The sequence below is a fragment of the Lathyrus oleraceus genome, chromosome 5 (genome assembly GCF_024323335.1).
Source record: "Lathyrus oleraceus cultivar Zhongwan6 chromosome 5, CAAS_Psat_ZW6_1.0, whole genome shotgun sequence".
NCBI classification, from domain to species: domain Eukaryota; kingdom Viridiplantae; phylum Streptophyta; class Magnoliopsida; order Fabales; family Fabaceae; genus Lathyrus; species Lathyrus oleraceus.
This window is the reverse complement of record NC_066583.1, coordinates 585,319,659-585,333,956: the sequence shown is the minus strand read 5'-3', so window position 1 is coordinate 585,333,956 and position 14,298 is coordinate 585,319,659.

The following is a 14,298-nucleotide window of genomic DNA, read 5'->3' as shown; positions in this document are numbered from 1 at the left end:
CTCTTCCCTCACCCTACTCAGAGCTCTATCTTCTCCTAGAAGCCATTGAAGCTTAACATCGAAGCTTCAATTTCGCTTGAGCTAAGCCACTACATTCTCTTTTCACTATTCTAGTTCAGAAGAAGAAGAAAAAGGCGAAAGAAGAAGGAGAAGAAAGAATCAAGTTCAGGAAACTTACTGGTGGATTTTCCGATCATCTTCTCCGGTATGTCATTTCTTATTCATTGGCATTTTCTTGCTTTGAGCACACCAAGCTGTAGTATCTGAGGTAAGAAATAGAAGCCTCATAGTATTAGGGATTGATTTTCACCGAACACCATTTAATTTGAGTTTTGGATGCTAGGGTTCCTCCATGTTTAGGTTCGATTCCACCAATGCAAGGACCGATTCCCAATTCCATCCCCATATTCATGATTAGCTTATCTTTGTGTTTCTATTGGTGGTGGTAGTTAGTCTGTAAGCTAACACCGGCGTCGGCGACGGACGCCGGCGCGGCTAACCATAGTGAACGGAGAGGTGAGGTTGAGTGCGCGTTAGAATTCATTTGAACTCTATTGACTTGGACAAGTCAACAGAGGTGTAAGGTTTGGGCTTAGTTCAATTAGGCCCACTGATTTCCCTTTTCACACCATACACATTACCAATACACCCCACTGGCCATTATAAGAAGTAGAATTGGGCTTAGTCAAGCCCATTAACCCTTTTGCTAATTCCCCACACATTTCCAACACGCACCCCGCTGAGCGCTTGAAATTTCGATTGGGCTCAGACGCAGCCCAGGATTATTTTTGTTTCACACAACACCTTTTTTGGAATAGCTGCTTCCTGTACCAAAAATTGCATTGGGCTCATCCTGCAACCCATTAACCAATTGTTGTTTGCACTTCTGTTTCCCAATCCACACCTCCTAGTTTAATGGCAATTTTTTTTATTGTTTTTACAATTTTAATTAGATTAATTAGAACAATGTTAGTTTAATTAGGTTATTAATTGTTGATTAGGAATGAAATCTTGGTGTTTAGGTTATTAGAATTTCCATTGGAATTTAATTAGAATTTAATTAGGACTTTTCATTAGAATTTAATTAGGAATGTTGATTAGGTTCAATTAGAAACAATTAGGCTTTGATTAAATTTAAAATTACACCATTTCTCAATATTAGGATTTAAACAACTTTAGACCATAGAATTTGACATATTTTGTAATTGACCATTTTGCCCTTATGGGCTTATTTTTGTTATTTTAGTGATAGAATGACATGATCCCATTAGGATTAGAATGTGACATATGACTTTAATCATTTCCTAACAATTTTAGGACTTACACGTAGGGTTTTCAATTAATATTTTGACTAATATGTACATGCTCCCTTAGGACCTCTAACTTAGAATTTTCAATCAATTTTAATAAATCAATGCATGATCCCTTAGGATAATTTCTAATAATTACTAACTTTGATTAGATCCAAACCTAGTTCCCTAAAACCAAAACAAAACCCATGATTAAATTGGTCAAATTTTTATTTTATTGATTAAATCCTTTGAACTTGTATAATCCCACAGTCTAAATTGAGTGACCAAAATACCATTGGCCACTTAATAAGACTTTTCTTCCAAGTTATGGAGCTCAAGGCCTCAAGACAAGTACTTCAATCAAGGCATCCTCAGTCATACCAAGCAGCGGATTATTCAAGCACATCAAAGGTGGCATCTACAAAAATTTGTTGAATCAAAGCTAGAAGTGTGTGACACGAGCCTTAAGCAATAGAGAAGGAGTGGGCCTGGAGTATTCCTACCCCCATTCTGAGTATCTTTGGGTATGGGACGTATGACCCAACGCTCATCGTATTCATCTATATTCATAGAATTTAGCACAATTCTAACCATGCGATTGACAAGTCTCTCCCTCTTCACTCATAAAGCAAAAACAACAAAGCAAGGACTACGTCAACGACTTAGCAATCATGAATCAAGTTGTAGGATACGAGCCTTAAGTAATGGAGAAGGAGTGGGACTGAAGTATTCCTACCCCCATTCTGAGTATCTTTGGGTATGGGACGTATGACCCAACACTCATCGTATTCACCTCTATTCATAGACTTTAGTGCAATTCGAATCAAACGATTGATAAGGCCTTCATTAACTCAAGAAACAACTACAAAGACTCTTCTCCCTCCACTTGAAAGTTAGTGTGATTCTCATTCAGTAACTATCAAGTTTATCCATTCTATTCACTTCTATTCAATCATCTCACTTCAATCATCCATTTCTTTTTCCTCTTTAATCACCTTGCTTTCAGCCCTAGTGGGATGAACTACGAAAGCTCTGATTTCCTTATTGCACTATAAGGGTACGTAGGCAGGAGAACCCGGTTTCTTCACGAGCTACCTTATTTATTAATCCATACTTAATTCTAATCATTCATATTCTTTTGCCTCCAATCATTCTTGCTTTCAGCCCTAGTGGGCTGAACTACGAAAGCTCTGATTTCCTTATTGCACTATAAGGATACGTAGGAAGGAGAACCCGGTTTCTTTGCGAGCTACCTTATATATTACTACCCTATTTATCAATCAATCATTCTTCATTAATCAATTTATACCATCTTTTTGAGACCAGTCATATTTCTCCTTGGACTCCTTGTCTATCATTTTAGGACGATAACGACAGTCCACCTCCTCAATCGAGAGTAGTTTGGCCCGTAACCCAAACATTTAATTCATTCTTTTTCGGCTAAGACGCCACTTTGCTATTCGATTAAGAGTCTATCCCTCCTTGGATACAAGATACTATCCTTGTTTGATCTCGAATTGTTGATTCCTCCGGCAAGTGATACACTACTCCTTGCACTCCAGTACTGCAATCCTTCCTTGAAGATGTGTTTGTCTTATGAGTCCCCGTTGCTTAGACAAATGTCTCTCTCTTTCTATTCTCGTAGTTCCGAACTACGATTGCTCTGACTTTCTCATTGCACAATGAGAGTACGTAGGCACGAAGATGTGAATCCTTGGCGAGCATACTTCTAATTATTCCTCCTTCGCCTTAGGGTATCATTCATATATTTCACTATCCACTATCTACCTTCGATCATAAATCGTTCACTCAATGACATACTATCTTTTTGATATTGAAATACACTTTCTTTGGAATTCCATACACACCCTTTTAGGATGTCTAACGAATAATCCGCATTTCCACCTAGAGCTATTTGGCCCTTAACCCAAACATTTAATTCCTTCTTTTTTAGATAACACCCTATAGTGGCGGCCTGTTAGTCCACATATCGGTTAACGTTGTTTAAATATCATTTCTCTTATGGATTCCAATACACTTTCACCTTTTGATTTCAAATAATACTTATTCAGTCACTTATCACCAGATACCCCAATTTTGTGACTTCAGTCACTTCATACCGTTCATCTCATGATGCATTCATATTCTATCTTCATTCACTCCACGTGATATACCTATTCTCTGAGCCAAATACACTATACCTTTGTGCTCCATCTTGTATCTCCTTGTGAACCAAGAGTTGTTTGACCCTTAACCCAAACACCTAATTCTTCTCTTTTCGGTTGTTCCAATACAGTGATACAGCGCTGTAGGCCCTCACTTGTTGGTTCATACCTGTTTACTCTTAGGTTCATCTTTCACCCCTTTTTGGAGTTCAAATCATATAATTCTTTGGTTTAGACCATACTTTTATCACATTTCTTTTCATCTCCCACCACTAGTTCTTTGAACTACGGAGCTCTGAATTCCTCATTGCACTATGAGGATACGTAGACATGAAGACCCTAATCCTCACCGAGCACTTTATCTATTCCCTTCCTTTTCCCATTCTTTTGCGAGTAATCTTTAGATAACACCTATTCGAGCGAGAACAATCAAAACGGTTCCCATGGATTACCACAGATGTTTGAGGTGCTAATACCTTCCTCTTGCATAACCGAATTCCTTACCCAATATATCTCTTTCCCTCGGGTTTTATCGATGTTTTCCCTTCTCTTTGGGGATAAATAAAGTTCGACGACGACTCTGTTGTATGTTCGAGCGTGCGATACGTTCGGGTATATTTCCGCTAGCGTCAATATCAAATACACAATAATTTTTTTAAAAAACACTCAATATCAAAGGTAAAAACAGAACATGATTTTGAACTTCAGATTAATAATTTACGGATATTGGAATTCGAATGTGTCTCATCATACCACACCAAACTTGTCATACCCCGATTTTGGTCCTGAATTGTTTCCATTTTTTCATTTTTATTTGGCACTTGGCCTAAAGTTCATTTGCATACGTTCATGACCAAAGGCAACCATCCATCCCCAAATCCATACTTTTTGATAAACATTGGTCATTATCTAGTTTTTGATCATGATGTTTTTTTTTATTACAAAATGGATTTTAGTTATTTGACTCTTTTTAATTTCCAATTTCAATTTAATTTCAAAGTAAATCTAATTCCAAATTTCGAATTAATCTTAATTGTTTTTTTACTAATGATTCAAACTCTAATTGATTTTTATTTTCGAATAAATGTTAGAATTGATATCAAAGTAATTTTAACAAGTTATAGACTAATTTGATTTTAATTGGTTTTATTGGTTTTTTGGATTTTAAATTGACATTTAGATGAGTTTTAGATTATTTCAAAAAATCCATATCCATTTCTACAACCACAAATTCATTTCATTCAAACCAAATTCCATGAATAATTTCAAACCAAGTTACAATTTCACTTCCAATTCATTCTACATTTTACACTAACCAAATTCAAACATTCATTACACCATTCAAATGTCCAAATAATCATTGTAGCAGGAAATTCATAGCAGTCCAAAAAAAGGGGAGATTACAATCATTTCTAATTCCATCTATGCATAATCCATCAAATTGCATTATTTGAAGTAAAACTACGGAGTTGGTGTGGACGTTTTTCCAACCTTGATAACGTGACCGTTTGAATCATCCTGTCATAAACACTAGCAAGAAGACAAGCAGAATGTAGTATCGTGAAAGCCACAATTACAAATGTAAGAAACCTGTCACAGCTATACCAAGACAAAGCCATAAGTAGATGTCGTGAACTTTCCATAATAAAGTTGGAGCTACAATCAATTCTTGTTACAAACTATCCATGGATACATTAGAATCATAAAGAACAAATGTCTAATGGAGTTCTACTGTTACAAATCTAAATCAATCACATCTCATGTTGATCCCTAAACTACCAGATGCTATATTCCAAAACTGTAACTCGTTTTACATGACAGGGATATTATTTTTACAACAAGTATTTACAGCAAGGTGATCCAACAGGCAGCCTGCATCATTCAAAACCAAATTCTCGAACTGCAAACAGCAGCCTAGCTGTGGGACGAACCAAATATCATCGGTCCAGCATAACCTGCACAAAAGGAAACACTTCAAAACCTGCAGAAAACATTCCTCTCAACACATAACAGAAAACAGAACAAGAAGCCACGAATAACCGACATTCACTTGTTTTCTTTCGAAGTTGAACCCTAAAAAACTGACAGCAGGAAAAAACCAGTTCACAATTAACCCAAACATTCCTGCAGCATACAAAAGAACAACCAGAAGTCATCCAATAAACCAAACTTGCAATGAAATTCAAAACTAATGAAAGGAATATCATTCATGAGCTGTAAGCCACAACAACAAGGTTACACTGGGAATGTACAACGATTCAAACTCGTTGCTATTTCATAAAAGAAAAGAGAACCAATTGCTAATGCACAAACAATCATCCATTAATGTTTCATGCTCAACTTTTACCATCCGATTCGGTTTGCACACACGTACATAAATAATGAAGAACGGAATCGAAGTCGAGAAAACTCACCAGATTTGAAGTTCCGATTGCCACCAGTTTTGTTGCAAGGTTTTGTGTGGTATGTATTTGCCGTTTCGAGTCGCGGCAGGTTGGTGGTAGCTGGTTTGTGTATCGGGCCGCTCAAAGTCCAAAATTCCTCATAAGACTTGCACAAGTGAATCCACCACCTCATTAGCCTTGACAATGGTAGTAAGGATGATTTATTTTCATTCTCGGTAGTATGTACAACAAGCCCAAAATGCTTCATTTCACTCAAGTGCCCTCTCTGCCTGGGCTGGTTCAAGCAACCTGTTTTGTTTCCTTGCAACCACTTGATCTTCAACTTCCTGTACAATATTAACCACAGTGATATCAGCAGCAAGCAAGCAAATATCAAACAGTATCAAATAAAAGACACCATGTCTCTATGCCCTTCAAGCCATAATCCCGCAGAACCAAGCCAGTGCACATGAAGCATTGTAGAACATGGCCTCCTGCGCATAGGCTTTGGCAAGGACAACACGAGTAAAGAAGAGCCTGTTTCAAACACTGAAGGGGAGGTTATGGCTGGTGGTAAGCAAAAGAAGCGAAGTTTGTCAGAGAGTAGTGAGCAGCCTGCTCCTACTCGGAAAGTGCCGAAACAATCCGCAAGTGCAGCAAGTAAAAATTTGAAGGCGAAGTCTTTTTCCATACCTAATAAGTCTTGTCTTGGTGAAACAAAGAAAGATCAGTTTGCAGAAGGAGAATTGCTAGCGACAAGAGGATGACCGCCCAAATAGAAGACTTACAGACTTTATTCTTCATGATGAAAATGGTGCAGCACAGGCACTTGAGATGCTTGAAATCAAGGATTTTATTCATCACTGGACTTATATTGCCACTAGAAGGAAATGTTGACAAGAAAAGAGTAAGGTGTTAAATGTCGTGGTTTTGGTCGAATTGAGTCATGGGACATGTTTGGTTATGAGGATGGCTCTCCAGTAATATGGATTTCAACTGAGATTGCTTGACTACGATTGCCAGAAACCAGCTGGCACCTACAAAATACCATGATCTTTTCTTTGAAAAAGCCCAGGCTTGCTTAGAAGTGTACAAAAAACTAGCAAAGTCTTCTGGGTGAGATTCTGACATAAGCCTTGATGAGTTACTTGCTGGCATGGCACGGTCAATGAGTGGTAGCAAGTACTTTTCTGGAACTGCATCACTAAAGGAATTCATTATTTCTCAGGGTGATTTTATTTATAAGTAACTCATTGGTTTAGACACAATGTTGAAGGCAAATGACAAGGGGTTTGAAGATATACCTGCTTTGATTGCTCTTAGAGATGAGAGCAAGAAATAAGCACACTTTGCAAACACACAAGTGAGGCCATCAAATGCAACTTTAAGGATGCTTCGCCTAAGACCACACTGACTTAGGAATCTTCACAAAAACAGTCTTTTAATTATCCAACAAAAGTTTGCAGAATGCTTCAAGGATGCTGATATGCAAATATGTCCTGTGACAACCTTAGCCCTGCAAAAAAAAGAAAATCAAATCAAACCACAACAATCAATTCAGAAATTTTGTGCGATATGTTTTCTCAGATTTTTGACAAAGAAGCATTGCTTATTGAAATTCAGTTATTGAAAAGAGAATGTTAATCAAAGACGAACCGGTAACACCGAAGAAGCAATGGCCATTGTCCATGATTTAATCACCAGGAGTTTGTTTAATCTCATAGCTACAAGGGAAGTTGCAACAGAAACCTCATAGTTGCAAGAGAAATTCACTGCAGTAAAACATAAAGCAATTAGCCAAGATAGTTAAAATTAGAAAATACCCGAAATGGAATGGAGACAAAATTCGAAGGAAAAACACAGGCTCAGATTACCGTTTCCAAGTCCAAGCATCAAAGAGACCGGTCCAAATTCTGAGCACGAAAAATATTTTGCAGAAATACCCGTTTGGATCTGCATAGACCAAATCGAAACTCTAATCTGCAAGATATAAAGAGAGAGGAGAATCAGAGAAGAGGAGAGGACGAAAAAATCGGAGGCGACCACCATGAAACCCTAACCCCAAAACAACAGAAACGCTAAATACCAAAGAAAAGAACCTGATTTCAATCGACGGCGGAAAACCTTGAAACCTAGCGAAGAGAGGCCATTGCAAGCTCGCTACCACCGCCGAATCACCGCCAAAGGTGAGCTTTCGTATTGGATCTTCCTTTTAAATATCTGTTTTTTTCGCCTTTGGGTGTGAGATATCTAGAGGCGATGAGAGGTTGAGGTTTGGTAGGATCGATTGAGGGACGGATAGAGGCGAAGGTTGAGAGCGATTGTGAGAGAGACGCGAGGATGGAGGACGCGATTGAGAGAGGTGTGAGATAGAGAGATTCTGAGAACGAAAGTTGGGAGGAGGACGACTGAGTTCTGGATTTCATTTGCGTCCTCACCCTTTCCTTTTCTTTTTTTTATTTGCTCTTTATTAAACAGACCATTAAATCCCATTTAAGTGACCATTTAGTTTCCCATACAGTTGGTCATTAACTTTGGTATATGGGTAATGGTAACATATTCATGTTTATCTCTACCAATTAATTTTTCTTTTGAAAAACCAACAGCCAGGCGGCTATGGTTGTGTTTTGTATTCCTCCATCATTTAGTTAAGTGGTCCAATAACAGTAGCCCATCCCATTTTAAGTAATTTGTTTTCTAAACTATCTTCAGTTAGTTCTGTTTATATACCCAAGTTGTTATTGTAAATAATAACTAATCATAAATGGCCTAGTGGAGAGAGGGTAGTTTCATGGTCTTTAGTGGAGCAGGTTCGATACTTGGGGATAGCCAATTTTTGTGTTTATATTTGTTATGTTTATTATTTTATTTTATTTCTTGTTCTATATAGTACCTTGCTATTTATTTTAATTTTAGGTTATTAATACCCATTTCCATACCCTTGTAAGTCGATTGCTTTTTAAGCATCGTCATCAACCTCACATAACTTACTCTTGGGCTTTCTTACAATGAGCCAGTTCTCTTGCACTTACACTCATTCATTGCATTATTTGTTGTTTGGGCCCGATTTAATTACTTCATGATTTTGAATCCCCATTTGACAAAATGTACCCCACTCCCCCGATGTGTAATAATTTTGTACTATTTTATTTCTTTATTTATTTGACTGTTTAGTTAGATACTAACACAAGAATAAAATCAACCATTTCCAAAAGATCAAAAATAATGACTCGATCCAACGTCGAGTATTTTCTCAATAAACAAATCAATTCATTTCTCCCTCCTATTCTATTCCATTTCTTTCAAACTTTCATCAAACGCTTGATTCAACGTCAAGCCATTTTTTCTAATAAAAACTCAAAAAATATTAATTCATAGTTAAGACCTTTTCAATAAAGATGAAAGTGGAACGTGGTGTATACCGCGCACTCCTGAGACTAGGATTCGAGATGTATATCTCGTCAATCGTAGCTCTCGCCATCATCCAAATTTATCCACTTTGTTTTCTCTCAAACACTCACTCAAATTTCTCTTAAACGTCCATCAATACTTGATCTAGGGTCAAGTCATTTTCACAACAAAACTCAAAATACCTAATTCTTATTTAACACTTTTTCAATAAAGATGGAAATGGAACATGGTGTATACCGTGCACTCCTGAGATTAAGATTCGAGACGTATGCCTCGCCTATCTTGGCTCTCGCCATCGTCTAAAATTGTCAATGCGGTTTCTTCAAACCCTTTCTCAATCAAACCTCAAAACACTTAATTTTTATCAAACACTTTTGCCAATAAAGATGGAAATGGAACATGGTGTATACCATGCACTCCTGAGGCTAGGATTCGAGATGTATATCTCGCTCATCCAAGTTCTTGCCATCACTTAAAATACATCCAACCGATCAAACTCTTTCTCGCCGCCGTGCGATTAATCAAAAACCTTTTTATAAATGAAAGATATATTGTCTTAAGGTGATGCAAAACAATGTTTTGGCCACGATTGTTGAGTAGAGATAAATGACGCTTTTTCGAATGTAGATTTATAAATCCGTTCGATGTATGGTATGCGTCCGCTCCTCATCTGTTTTGGGTAAAACAATGTTTTTGTCGATTAATACAATATAGCTTTCGCTAAAATCGACCAACAAACAAACATTTTTCTACCCAGAACTACGTAAGCCTTGATTTCTCTTTTGAGATACGTAGGAGCAGGATTTTTAAATCTTGTCAGGCCCACCAATAAAAAACTTAGGTTTAGTCCTTCGTCAAAAATCCAAAAACATTCTCTTCTCATCCTTTCTTTCTTTCCCACCTAATAATTCGAAAAGTCTAATATTTCAACTAACACTAACGCACACAACTAACCTAATGGTTCCTGTTGAGTACAACAGACGTGAGGGGTGCTAATACCTTCCCCTTGCGTAATCGACTCCCGAACCCTGATATTGGTTGCGATGACCATATCTTATCCTTTCTTTTAGGGGTTTTATCGATATTTTCCCTTTCCCATCTTGGGAATAAATAAAGTTCGGTGGCGACTCTGTTCAGTCCATCATTGCGAGCGTGCGATCACGCTTCGCTTATAAAGTCGTATCCCCATTTTTCGAGGTGTGACAGATGGCGACTCTGCTGGGGAAATAGTCCTGCTGTGAGTCAAGCCTAGTTAGGACGTTTGTGTGCCTTTGTTTGTTTAATTTTGTGGCTTTTCCCTTATTTATTGCTTTTTAATATCTTTATTGTTATATTGATATTTGTTGTATATTGGTTCCACCGTGTTGGGTACTTGGATTTTGATTGCAAACCATGTGGGAAAGACTCTACACCCGAGTCTAGAGTGAAAAAAAACATAAGATAGGACGATGGTTGAGTAGTACGGACTCCCGAGGTGAATACTTCGTAAGAGTCGGTACGAGAACCTCACTTAGAGTAGATTCTTTTGCAAATATTGTCGCCCGAGGTGTATACCTCGTAAGCTTCGATGTTTCAAAGGGGTCCATGACTCTAAGGACCTTTTTAGAATATTGAACCTTTGGCCAACTAGAAATGATGGTTGCATAGTATGTGTCATACCCCAAAAATTACCCATCATTTTTCCTAAAAAAAAAAAAAAAAAAAAAAAAAAAAAAAAATTAATTAATTAATTAATTAATTAAATAATTAAAATAAATAAATAAATAAAATATAACAAATTATTTTGGACTTGGGTCTCCCTCATTCCAAGCCCATTACCCACGAAATTAGTCTATAAATACTGAAGTTTCAGTAGGGGAGAGACTTGGAGTTTACACTGGGAGATTCACTGGAGAAAGAAGGAAGAGAAGCAAAACACTCTGAGGTTTCCTTGGAACAAAACCTTGAGGAAAAAGAAAGAGAGAGAACAGAGAAGGACGGATAGAAACTTTGGCATAGGAACCCTGCCTACCCGGAGAATTCAGAGTAAAGAAACCCTGAAGGCAGCCCATCTGCACCGAAGCCATCGCCGTCCAATTCCCGCTGCCTAACTTATTCCGATACTACAAGTGGTCAATCCCTTCAACCTTGAATTGGCAAACAGGTTTGCGTATCTCTATTGTTTATACTTTCAATTGGCCATATCTACATATATGATGCATCATGATTAAATGTTGATATATAATTTGCTTTCGTATGGGAATTTAAATATGCCTGAATACCCTGAATGTTTGACCATGTTATTCCTGTGATAAAATGCCATAAAATTCAAAGTTCCTAACATGGGGCTGTTTTCAAATTCAAAATCCGTGGCCTTCGCTAGGCGAGGCAGAGGCGAACGAGACAGTACCTGATTCTTCTAGTCTGTTTTTTTTTATGTTTTTATCATAGCCATGCATTATTCATCCTATCCTATTTATTGTTGTGATATTTCTCCGGTGTAATCTTCGATTGCACCCTGATTTGGTGTTCTAACATGTTTCTTTTTTTGAGTTTCGTAAAGGTTCACATATCCCAGGAAAAGGTTATTGGCTAGGTATTCCACTTTATTTGTGGGATACCCTTGTGGAGTTTCACCCTAAATTAATTTTTTAATGTATTAATTTCTAATGTATTAATTTTTTAATATATTATTTTTAATAATTTTAATGTGGAGTTTCATCCTAATTATATAACTAATTGTAAAACTTTGCCTTTGAATAAGTGATCTTGGACCTCTCTTTGTTGCCTTACGATTACGATATTACGGTCATGTCCCGCGAACGTGGGGATACCCTTAGCAAAGACCCTTCGGTTAAATCATCATAAAATAAATTATAGTCCCTCGGATGTTGCCTTCGAATATACAACTTTGTCCCTCGATGACCCTCCGATGTTGCCTACGGTTAAAAGATGATAGTCCCTTCGAATGCTAAGGTATCCTCGTAATTGTTGCCTTCAATGACCAATCGATGACCCTACGATGACCCTTTTACATCCAAAGGATAAAACTACTTATTTCTCAATAATAAGGACAGTTTTACCCTCATAAGGATAGGAAATACTCATAAAGACCTTGGGTCGGTATAACTCTTAATTGCTGGCTCACAACCTAAAACATTTTTTCACACCTCACACCTTTCAAAATACCTTCAGAAAATCACCACTTGGTATACATTCATACTAGAATCATTACCGAGTTATATTTTTCTAAACAATTTTCAAAACTAAACGAGATAATCACTTTGTATACATTCATACAAGAATCATTACAAAGTTAAATTCTCTTTTCAAAACAATTTTTCTAAACAATTCACAAACACTTTTTTTTTAGACAAAAATAATATAAGTGATCGAGCAATTAAGAGCCCATGGATAATCATGGATACAAAGGGTGCTAACACCTTCCCTTTGTATAATGTACCTCCCGAACCCAAAATCTAAATTAAGGTTTTTCCTGTTCTTTTCCACCTTTCCTTATTGGATAAAAGAAAAGTCGGTGGCGACTCTTGCTAACCGCGACATTGCGATTAAAACCACAAAAAAGTCCAGTTCACCGTATGACAGAACTGGCGACTTTGCTGGGGAGCCTAAATATTTAAAAAGAGAGGTTACCTTAAAAACAAGATCACTTATTCAATTTGTCTGATTTATTTTTAAGGGATTGCTTGGGTATGTTATGCTTGAGTGAAAGATCCTACACCCGGATCTAGTGTACCTTAGGTAAGTAGCAAGAGATCATCGCGACTGTCCGGCGTATACTGGAATGGTCAAAATGATGGCTACGGTTAATGTGGCACTTTGGATGTCCTGATGTTCCTCATGTTAGTTGAGGAAATATTTGGCATTCGCGTGGTGTCATAAAAGCATTAACCAGACCTTTAGAACCCTAATTGACTCATCCTGGCCATTAGAAAGTAGTGAGATAACTGGCTTCGGTTCCGACTGGAGTTGGTTGAGACTCGATACTACACTCTTTGAGATTGGACTTTAGGGAAGCTTCGGTCAACCACTTGGTGTTGCACTGAAGTGGACTTAAGGAAAGGTCAATGATTTGAGATCCTTCTAGAACCCGGTTACTATTCTAAGACAGGTTGAACCAACCAAACTTCAGTGGGGAGGGTATTTACCTATGGAACTCACGCAAGCCTTAAAACCTAGGAATGATTGTTGTGTGACTTGCTTGTGCTTGTTATTTATCTAACAACATGACATCATAACAACATAACATCATAACATCATGGCATTGTACTAACCATTTCAAGGATTTAGGGATTTAACTTTGCTAAAAAAAAAACAGAAAAAACAAAAACAAAAGCAAAAACAAAAGAGAAAAGAAAAAAAAAGCTCTTTTTGTTAGTTTATGCAAAGTTAAATCCCGAAAGTCCTTGAAAACATTTCATACATTGCATTGCATCGCATAACAGGTATTCTAAAGGATCAGTGTTCTCACGATTTTCCTATCAAACAGATTCCAACAGATTCCAGCAGATTCAAACAGATTGAACAATGGCTCTCGAACAAACTGTCAAAGATCTCCAGGCCCAGAATGCTCAATTCCAGGAAATGATGCTGAGCTTATCTAAGGGGCAGGAAGAACTGAAAGCTCTTTTGATGGAGAAGAAGAAGGACCAGAAACCTGTGGGTTACATCAACCCGGGGAGAAGGCTTAAGGGACAGGTTACAGGAGTCAAGATTAGAATTCCGAAGGATTCAGAAGAAGAGACCGAGAATGATTCGGAAGATGAGAATCCTAATCTCGTCAATTCTGAGGACGACGATGAAGATTATGAACATGAACAGTACTCTCCGAAGGATGATAAGTACAAGTTGCTGGAAGAACGTATGCTAGCTATGGAGGGGCAGAAAGTGCCCGGTCTGGATTTCGAAAACTTGGGTCTGGTCTCTGATGTGGTCATTCCCCGCAAATTCAAGGTTCCCATTTTCACTAAGTATTATGGTGCCTCTTGTCCTCAGATGCATCTAAGGGCTTATGTGAGAAAGATTCAGCCGCACACTACTGATAAG